The 10,785-nt window shown below is 41.1% G+C and overlaps 1 pseudogene across 1 annotated transcript; it reads left to right on the top strand.

Moving 5' to 3' along the window:
* Positions 1-8,340: 8,340 nt before the first annotated feature.
* LOC105554944 lies at positions 8,341-10,259 on the top strand (annotated as a pseudogene). The gene has a single exon (XR_001008406.1). The product of XR_001008406.1 is annotated as an RNA-binding protein 39 pseudogene (transcript).
* The last annotated feature ends 526 nt before the right edge of the window (positions 10,260-10,785 follow it).

Below are 10,785 nucleotides of genomic sequence, written 5' to 3'. Positions count from 1 at the left end.
ATAGATAAAACTGCTAAGACACTGTTTATGGGTTTGTAACTCAGCACTTGGAGCAATGCAAAAGAACCCTCTGTGGCAAGATAGCAATCTGCAGACAGAAAACAATGTCCCCAGTGAGATATTATAAAAATGCCCTAAAGTAACCCCACTGAGAATACGTCAGTGTTCAACACTTAGTCAACACCCTAGCAGGCTTCACCGATGGATTTTAAAATTATAGAACTTTGAAGTTTATTAGGATGTTAGAGATTATTTAGTCCAACTCTTCCAAGTATAAAAGGAGGAAACCAAGGCCCAGAAAGGTTAAGAGGACCACAAGGCTAGCTGATGACAAAGGCAGCGTTGAATTTCTCAATTCTAATGGTGACTCTGCTAACATCCTCAAGGTCACTCTTATAGCAGCAACAGTATAGCAGCAACAGTATAGCAGCAACAAATCTTTGAAAAGACAAAAACTTCTGGAGTATTTCTGTAGCATAGCCAGGCTACCATTGATGCTGTCCACATGCACTCTCCCAATTCAGGGATTTAACTGATGTTTTTTCAAGACACATTATGATGTTTGATGGTTGCAAACAATCAGCATCCTGAAGGCAATAGTTAGCACCCCAAATGTATATACAAACATCTCTCCACTCCTTTGCGTTAACTTAAGACATTAAGACCTCAGAAAACTCTTGTTAAAATGGAAATCTATTCCCAAGAGAGATTATACACGTATCCATTATGGATATTCACATGCTAGCAGTGATTCATTGATCAAATTAGTTAGTTGTCACTTTGCTATACAAGACACCTCCTGGAATTGAGGGACTGGAACTCAGGTCCCATATATTTTTGTTGAGTGTACAAAGAAGTTGGGTAGAGAAAGGCTAGCTGAGCTAGGGGGTGCAAGTGTGGGGGGTCTGTTTGGGGGCTCTGAGGAAGAGGTAAGCTTTAGATAGGGAATAAACACCAAAAAGAAGGTATAAACGGGTCAAAAAAATTCACTTACCTGACAATTTTACCATGAAGAGCTACTAGGAATGCTATAGTTGGAAGCTAAATGTCCATGTGACCCATATTGTGTGAAATATAAAATAATTTTTGATTATCCAACAACCTCTAAGACAAAAAAGGTGGATCTGCAGTGTGGAACTTTAAAAACTTGGATTCCAAACTGTTCATACACCCTGCAGTAATATTCCTACTTCACAGAGAATAGACTAAACTTGGCTAAGATAACAACCATGTTGCTATAAAAGGAAGGGAAGAAAAAATATTATGGAAAAAACCTCTGATATTCCACCAATGATGGAGTCACCCCGTTTGAGGGAACTGTGTCCCCTCTGTCACTAGACAATTGAGACAGATAGATAATGCAAATAGACCCTTTGGAAATGGACTGAGATTAAGGCAGAGTGAATATTTATTTTCTTTACTTTATCTTTATTTTTCCTATATTCATGTGCTGCATGTTGATTCAGCCATTAGAGACCGTGAAGGTTCAGATAAGCTCAGGGAAACCCCACAGGAGTGGTGGCTGTTTTCCATTCTCTCTTTGGTGCATGTATTTGTTTTGCAGCCAGCCATGCTGGGTGGCTGGTTCCCTGGACCCAATTCCTGATACCCAGGAAATTCCAGAGATGCCAGGATCTTTGGGGTCAGTCACAGAGAACTCACACCACACCTGATCTTTGCCCGGGGAATTTGTCCCAGACAATTCTGAGGGTATCTGGGAATGGCAAATTCATTCTCCGGGAGGTCCCAAAGGACTTACTCGTCAGAGAGATGTAGCACTCATAAGAAAGTCTGAATAAGAAAACCGTGACTAAAATGTTCACAAGGGCAGAGATTCCTGGGCAAGCCACTATTCCCTCATTGCTTATAGAACTTCTGATACTCCCTGGTTAACCTCATATCCCTTTCTTGCTCTCCTACCAATCATTAACATACCATTCTGAGCACAATTCTAAGCATTTTACATATATTATCTCGTTTCTTTCCACTGTAACCTTGCTAGATAAGTGCTCTTATCATTCCCCTTTCACAGATGAGAAAAGTGAGATTCAGAGAAGGAAAATGAATCAGCCCAGGTCACAGAATGAGTGAGGAGCAGGACTCAGACCCAGCCTCGTGGAATTACAAAGTACATGGTCTTTACACAAACTGTTTTTTCTCCTCAGTATCTTCGTTTCTCTGGGAAATGAGGAGGCTCCTTATTTCTCTGCTCCATACCCTATTTCCCCAGCCCTTCACTTTGCAGCCTCAGGACTGAGCCCGGCCTAAGAAGAGTTGGGCTTTGAGGAAACAATCCCTTGACTTCTGCTTACTAAAAGCTGCCAAAGGTCAACAAGACCCAGATCCTTCCATGGGTAGTGCCCTCCTCTGGGTTCAAGCCACCTAGTCTGGCTGCCTGCCGAAGACTTTCCATCCCCAAGGGGAGACTGTCCAGGAGAGATGGCCATCTGGGAACAACCTTCTTGATGTTCCTTTGGCTACGCATTTTGTTGATTTCCTTAAGTGTGTTTTCTTAATGGGGTTTCTGTTTCTTTTCTGGCTTGGTTTGTGATTTGACTTCACTTCTGTTTATTTCTTATTATTTGGCCCAACACACTTGTTTTCATTTGACTTTTTTCTTCTCAGACTTCTGGCATACATGACCTAGGGCTCATTTTGCCATACGATATGCCACCCTGTCTGTGTATTTTGTCTGAAGTTCTTGGAAGCCAAAACTTAAACATCATGAAAATAGGATGGGGGGAATTATTCAAGCTTTTTGACTTAGGCAAAGATCATCTTGTGAATGAAATACATAGCTGCTATTGAAATCACGTTACTTCAGTGGTTCAGTACTTTCATAAAGGATGAAAGCTGCCATTAGAAATGTAGCATCCATCACTTTAAAAAGAAATTAAAAAGTGAAGTGTTTGTGACCTTTTTCTTTGGAGATGCAGGCATGGGGCAGACAAGGCTGGGTGATCACCAGCTCAGAACCCTGGGGAAAAGGAGACACTTAATTCTCAGCCCTGAAAACTAGAGCATGGACCAGCTAGGATGGTGTAGGACAAAGTGTAGCAGGGCAGGGTGGACTCAGTCATTTCCCATAGAAGATCATCATCAGACTGAATATGGCATGTCACGTGTATGTGCCCAATCCAAGGTAATGTTCTTAAAGTTTTTTTAAACCAAGCTAGTTTGTAGTCTGCCTGGACCTAATTATTTTCCTCACACATCCAAGAATGTGTTTGGAAGACTTGTAGCAGAAAAGATGAGATATTAAATAATGATACAATAGACTTGAGTTTTAATTCTACTGAGAGTGAAAAGAAAAGGCCCAAATAATAAGCATCCTGGGTTAAAGTAGGAAATATTTTCCAATAATCACAAAATACACAGAGGAGAAGGCCAAGTCGAGTAGATTCCAAATGTAACTAAATACAGAGGACAGTGAAGAGCTTTATAATGAGGCTGTACTGTTCTTGAATTTATTTAGAAGTCTTAACAGTTTGCTATGTGCTAAGGTTTTAGAATCAGTGAGGTCTGAGTTCAGGTCCTGGCTGTGCAACTTACTAGCTGAATGATGTGGAGCATTCAGTTACTTTGTCTGTAAAATGAAAATAATAATGTGTATCATTTAGGGTTGCTATGAGGTTCAACTGAGATAATGCATATAAAGCACTTAGTACAATGCTGACATATGATAACTTTTCATAAGTGGTTATTCTTCTGTGTTATTCTACCACTGCATGTATTTCCTGTTAGCATTTGTTGAGAGCCTCATGCACACAGCCTAGCACCCTATGAAATCACAAATATTGTCTCATGTATACTTACAGTAAACATTGAAGAAGAGTTGCCTTATTGTTTACCTAATTCTGTCTTTATAGAAACTGAAGTGAAGGCTGTCTTGACCAAAAGCATACGGGAAAGCAAGAGGCATCAATCAAAGCTAAAACCGAAAGCTCTAGCAGCTCCTCTCCAACTCCTTTCTCTAGTATCTCCACTACCCCCAGAAGTATAGTGGAGAGGACCTAATACAGGCCCAGACGGCCCAAGAAGGCTTCCAAGAGGAGATGCTAAGATCTGAGATTATAAACTAGATGTGGAAAGAGGAGAAGGAATAGAGAGAACTTTAGATCTGGAAGACCCCACATTGGGGTCTCCCCTCTTTCCTCTAACTTCTTTCCCAAAGAATGTTTATGTCTAGGGATTTGTTGCAAAGTACCCACAATCACCAGCTGGAGAAGTGGGTCTCAATGGGCATGTGTACATGCGACCTTCAGGGACTCAAGAATGCACCAATAACAAAATAAATCCGTCCATAGCAGTCACTTGCATCAATATGTAATAGATGTTTGTATGTTTACAGAGATCATAGGACAAAAAGTGTTCTATATCATTAACAACTGCACTTTGGAGTACCAAAATAAACAAAATGCTAAAATGCATAATAGTGCTCAATTTTGCTAGGTATAACAATATAAAAAATTCTATATAAAAAACAAAATAAAAAATTCTGAGAATGTAGGCGCCAAGGTCAACTTGGAACTTAATTCTAGGTTCAAGTTCTTGCAAACCACCAGCTCTGCTGTGCTCTTTTCTGAGGCAGGAAGGAGAAAGGATTGCCTCTGGTGGTTTAAGTCATTGCTATGGTGGATCTTTGATGAGTTCGTGGGCCCATCACCTCTTCCCTCTTTTTCTGGTAATAGCATGTTTCTTCCTCGGGAGGCTGCTCCTCCCTAACTTCATCCATGTGATTTCAGGGAGCTGCCCTTAATGCTATCCCACCCACCTAATCAGAGATGAGAGCACGTAACTGAGGCCTGAACATCTATAGTGCCACTTTCCTGTGAACAGTGATTACTCAAGGGATGGGCGCATGCTCCTAGCCAGGCTAATCAGTCTTTTCCCTGGACTTTTCTAAATAGAGCTGACAGGGAAGAGCTCTCTTTCCTTCTCTGGCACCAAGACTGTGAGGACATAAGCCTAAAACATTTACACCAAGCTACCATCAGATAGAAAAAGCTCCTCTATAGTGGAAGATGAGTCATGGTCCTGCTGGAGTTGAAGTCCTTGGTTCTAGGGTGTTCCTGGGGCCAGCTCCCCTCCTGCCTTTCCCAGGCACAAGTTGTGTTTCTGTTATTTGCAACTAGGAGTCTTAGATAATAGGGACGGAAAACTCAGCCAGATACGTTCAGGACAAAACAACTGATAAAACTAAAGGGGTAATAGAAGTCATCTATCCATTAGAGAAACTTTTAGAGGAGGGATTGTAGGGACTATGAATCAGGCAATGAAAACAAAAAGATGGAGGGTATGTTAGAGCAACCTTGACTGCCATGCTATCTACATTTCCTAGACTTCAGAGTGGAGCTGAGCTTCTCAACAAAACAACAAATTTGGATGTTTCATCTCTGCACTGTACACATACTTGCATATTTTGTGTAGTATTTCAGGACGGTCACGAACCCCTTGAAGCTGATTAGGAACTGTCTTCTTAAAGGCTATATGAAGAAACTAGTGCTAATGATGATGCTAGTGATTCGAATTTTCACTTAGCCTCTTGCTAGCTGTGTGTTGTTTAACCTCTCCAAGTCATAGATACTTTATTTATAATACTGAAATAATACAAAACATTGACTGTAACAGAAAAGTTCAGAATATTAAATTAGATCATATATGCAAAGCACCTGGTACAGGGGTGGCTCACAGTTGCTACTCAATAAATGCAGTCATCATCATCATCATCATCAGGTAGGCATTGGGATGCTTAAAGATTGATTCACTGAAGATACACAGATACCAAGAATTTAACTTTCATAATCAACTTTATATTTAATCTTGAAAGTGTCATTGTATTATAATTGTGTTTCATTGCATAAATACAGGAGCCCTCTGGTGGTCAAAACCACTTGCAGAATACATGGAAAACACAATCTTTTTTTTTTTCTGAGACGGAGTCTTGCTCTGTCGCCCAGGCTGGAGTGCAGTGGCGTGATCTCGGCTCACTCCGCTCACTCCAAGCTCCGCCTCCTGGGTTCATGCCATTCTCCTGCCTCAGCCTGCCCAGGAGCTGGGACTGCAGGCACCCACCACCACACCTGGTTAATTTTTTGTATTTTTAGTAGAGGTGGGATTTCACTGTGTTAGCCAGGATGGTCTCGATCTCCTGACCTCCGCCCACCTCGGCCTGGAAAACACTATCTTCATTTAAGTATAAAAAGGACTCACATAAGAATATTTTTATCTCCATCCCATAACATAAATAAGAAGTAATAGGTGTACATATAGTATCATGGGCTGAATTATGTCCCCCCTAAAATTCATATGTTGACATCCTAACCCCTAGTCCCTCAAAAAGTGACTGTATTTGGAGATACGTTCTTGAAAATGGTAATTAAGTTAAAATAAGGTCATTAGGGTTGTGCTTAATCCAATAGGACTGTTATAAGAAGAGAAGATTTAGACATAGATATGTACAGAGGAATGACCCTATGGGAACACAGGGAGAAAGTAGCCATCTTCAAGCCAAGGAGAGAGACCTTAGGAGAAAACAACCCTGTCAATAATTTGATCTCAGACTTCCAGCCTCCAGAACTGTGGAAAAATAGATTTCTGTTGTTTAAGCCACCTAGTATGTTATGCTTTATGGCAGCCCTAGCAGACCAAAACATATGAATGGAGGTCCCAATCAATAGATAACATCAATTTTCTGTTCAGTGTAAGTTGTGCCAACAGATGTAACCTGTTGTCTTCTCTGAGGTCCATTTGGATATAACCTGGGATGACATATCCCATAAATCATGGTTCTAATGAGGTTAGGGCCAAGGAGTTCTTTCTGGGTATAGGTCACATGAGATTTACCTTGTTTCATGGTCAAACAGTAATCATTGAAAATAAAACCAAGAAGACCTATCTGAATACAGTATATGGCTAGGTACAGTCCAAAACCATCAATCAAAAATAATAGAAGCAACATGTTCATTGACAAGGTCTAACACATGTAACAAAATTTAATCCTATAAATAATTATAATTTGTAATAGAATTTTCATAATTTGCTATAGTTTTTGCTTAAATTTTTTTCCAAACTTCACAAGAAGTGCCCTTACAATCGCTATTCTTCTTTTTTCTACTCTTAAAGATGATGAAGTGAAAAGTCGGAGAAGGTCAGTAAAGAAAGTTAGTTGCAAAGGTACAGTTCAAACCTTTTTGACTCCATATCCCATGCTCCGTTTACTACTTCCGGCTGCCTCCTCACATTTCACATTTTACATGAACCTCAATTGCTGAAAACTTCTCAAAGCATCAGTATCAAATATGAGATTTTTTTCACAGAGAGTGGCAGCCAATTGTCCTGTAAGCTTGTGTTTATGGACTGAACACATGAAAAAAGTAGGTGGATATGAGATCTCCTGTCCAGAGTGTCAAAATGATTGGAAAGGTACAGAGCTGAGAAGGAAGAATCTTTTCATCCTTATAATTTTATGTTATCCTGTGCAGTAACTGTTTAATGAGAATTGGTGTGATCTCTCTGTGTTGACAGAAGCATACTTTCGTTACAGTAGAGTCCTACATTGCCTTTTCTTGGTTTGAAGGTAATCTCTTGAATAACTGACCCTTGGTTGCATTTTAATGCTGACCATCTAAGAGTGTAAATAAGAATTCATGAGAAAATTATTTAACCAGTGGAATTCAGCACTAGCAAAGCGCTCTCACATCAGATAATTAAATTCAAACATACAAAACTGTTGCATTAAATGCAGTAAGGTTTGATTGATTGGGAGTCCATTAATGCATGATGATTTAATTTAGCTGATGTTAAATTTAATTTAATCTAGCTGACGTTTACCTCTGCACTTTCTCTGAAGAAAGAATGTGCGAGGAAAATTACTATAGCGTGAAGCAGCGGCCGCCATTCCAGGGAGCTTGCCGACGCTGTCGCAGGGGTGGATCCTGAGCTGCCAGAGCTGCAGTCCTGCTCTTCCTGCGTGGGCTTCTCTTTTCTTTTCTTTTTTTTTTTTTTTTTTTTTGAGACAGAGTCGCGCTCTGTCGCCCAGGCTGGAGTGCAGTGGTACAATCTCGGCTCCCTGCAAGCTCCGCCTCCCGGATTCCAGCAATTCTCCTGCCTCAACCTCCCGAGTAGCTGGGACTACAGGCATGTGCCACCACGCCTGGCTAATTTTTTCATTTTTTGGTAGAGACGGGGTTTCATCATATTGGCTAGGCTGGTCTCGAACTCCTGACCTCGCGATCCGCCCGCCTCGGCCTCTCAAAGTGAGCCACCAGCCACCGCGCCTGGTCTCGCGTGGGCTTCTCTAATTCCATTGTTTTTTTGAGATTCGCTCGGGCCTAGCCATTCTCGCAGCCCGATATTCGGGTTGGGCAGTCCCGCGGCCTGGGCGTAGGGACTTAACAGTAACAACAGCAGCGGCGACGGGGGCGGTGGCAGCAGCCGCAGTCTCTTCCCAAACACGAGCACCACAGGCGCCCGAAAGCCGGCACAGGCGTTTAGAGAAAATGGCAGACGATACTGATGTTGAAGCAATGCTTGAGGTTCCTTACAAGAAGGCTGAGAACCAGTTGAGCAGGGCCAACGGCCATGAAGAACGTAGCAAAAAGAGGGGAAAAAAGCAGGAGCAGAAGTCGTAGTTGTGAACGAAAGAGAAGCAAAAGTAAAGAACGGAAGTGAAGTAGAGGTAGAGAAAGGAAAAAGGGCAAAAGCCATGAAAGGAAGCGAAATCGAAGCAGAGAGGAGAGGGAGCCGTTCTGGAAGTCGAGATCGAAGATTTAGAGGCCGCTACAGAAGTCCTTATTCCAGACCAAAGTTTAACAGTGCCATCTGAGGAAAGATTGGGTTGCCTCATAGTATCAAATTAAGCAGACGACGTTTCCGAAGCAAAAGTCCCTTCAGAAAAGACAAGAGCCCTGTGAGGGAACCTACTGATAATCTAACTCCTGAGGAAAGAGATGCGAGGATAGTCTTCTGTATGCAGCTGGCGGCAGGAATTTGACCAAAGGATTTGGAAGAGTTTTTCTCTACAGTAGGAAAGGCTGGAGACGTGAGGATGATTTCTGATAGAAATTCAAGACGTTCCAAAGGAATTGCTTACATGGAGTTCGTCGATGTTAGCTCAGTGCCTCTAGCAATAGGATTAACTGGCCAACGAGTTTTAGGAGTGTCAGTCAATAGTACAGGCATCACAGGCAGAAAAAAACAGAGCTGCAGCCATGGCAAACAATGTACTGGGCCTAAGAGGCTTTATGTGGACTCATTACACTTTAATATAACTGAAGATACGCTTCGTGGAATCTTTGAGCCTTTCGGAAGGATTGAAAGTATCCAGCTGATGATAGACAGTGAAACTGGTCGATCCAAGGGATATGGATTTATTACATTTTCTGATTCAGAATGTGCCAAAAAGGCTTTGTAACAATTTAATGGATTCGAACTAGCAGGAAGGCCAATGAAAGTTGGTCACGTTACTGAACGTGCTGATGCTTCGAGTACTAGTTCATTTTTGGACAGTGACGAACTGGAAAGGACTAGAATTGATTTGGGAACAACTGGTCGTCTTCAGTTAATGGCAAGACTTGCAGAGGATACAGGTTTGCAGATTCCACCAGCTGCACAGCAAGCTCTACAAATGAGTGGCTCTTTGGCATTTGGTGCTGTGGCAGAATTCTCTTTTGTTATAGATTTGCAAACAAGACTTTCCCAGCAGACTGAAGCTTCAGCTTTAGCTGCAGCTGCCTCTGTTCAGCCACTTGCAACACAGTGTTTCCAACTCTCTAACATGTTTAACCCTCAAACAGAAGAAGTTGTGTGGGATACAGAGATTAAAGACGATGTGATTGAAGAATGTAATAAACATGGAGGAGTTATTCATATTTATGTGGACAAATATTCAGCTCAGGGCAATGTGTGTGTGAAGTGCCCATCAATTGCTACAACATTGCTGTCAATGCATTGCATGGTAGGTGGTTTGCTGGTAAAATGATAACAGCAGCATATGTACCTCTTCCAACTTACTACGACCCGTTTCCTGATTCTATGACAGCAACACAACTACTGGTTCCAAGTAGACGATGAAGGAAGATGATATAGTCCCTTATGTACATAGCTTTTCTTCTTTCTTGAGAATTCATCTTATCTTTTATTTACATAAAAATAAAGAGGCAAGAATCTATTGTCATTTGTATACAATTCCTGTTACCTTGAAAAAATAAAAATGTTAACTGGAATGCAGCGTGCTCATTCTCCCTAAAGAGCAAATCTCACTGTATAAAAAACTGTTCTCTTGTTCTGCCTTTTAAAATGTTTGTGTAGAAAATTAATGAACTATAGGAGTAGCTCTAGGAGAACAAATGTGCTTTCTGTAAAAAGGCAGACCAAGGATGTAATGTTTTTAATGTTTCAGAAGCCTAACTTTTTACACAGCAGTTACATTTCACATTTCACTAATGTTGATACTTGGCTAATGGTTGAGCAGGTTTCTGAAATACACATTTACTGTATGGGAATACAAGACAGCTAAAGGGCTGTTTGGTTAGCATCTCATCTTGCATTCTGATCAATTGGCAAGAAAGGGGGATTTCAAAATTATAATATTTCTTGGTAGTATCTTTTCAATTAATTTATCTGTAAAAGTTTCTTCGTAAATACTATGTGTTCTGATGTGTCTTAAAATTCCAAACAAAATGATCCCTGCATTTCCTGAAGATGTTTAGTGAGAGTCTGGTAAGCAAAGCAGTCTGAGAAAGAAATAGGAAATGCAGAAATAGGTTTTGTCTGGTTGCATGT

This window comes from Mandrillus leucophaeus, unplaced genomic scaffold (assembly GCF_000951045.1).
Source record: "Mandrillus leucophaeus isolate KB7577 unplaced genomic scaffold, Mleu.le_1.0 Scaffold666, whole genome shotgun sequence".
In the NCBI taxonomy this organism is placed as follows: domain Eukaryota; kingdom Metazoa; phylum Chordata; class Mammalia; order Primates; family Cercopithecidae; genus Mandrillus; species Mandrillus leucophaeus.
Note: the sequence above shows the minus strand (reverse complement) of the source record. Positions and strands in the feature narration are given on the sequence as shown.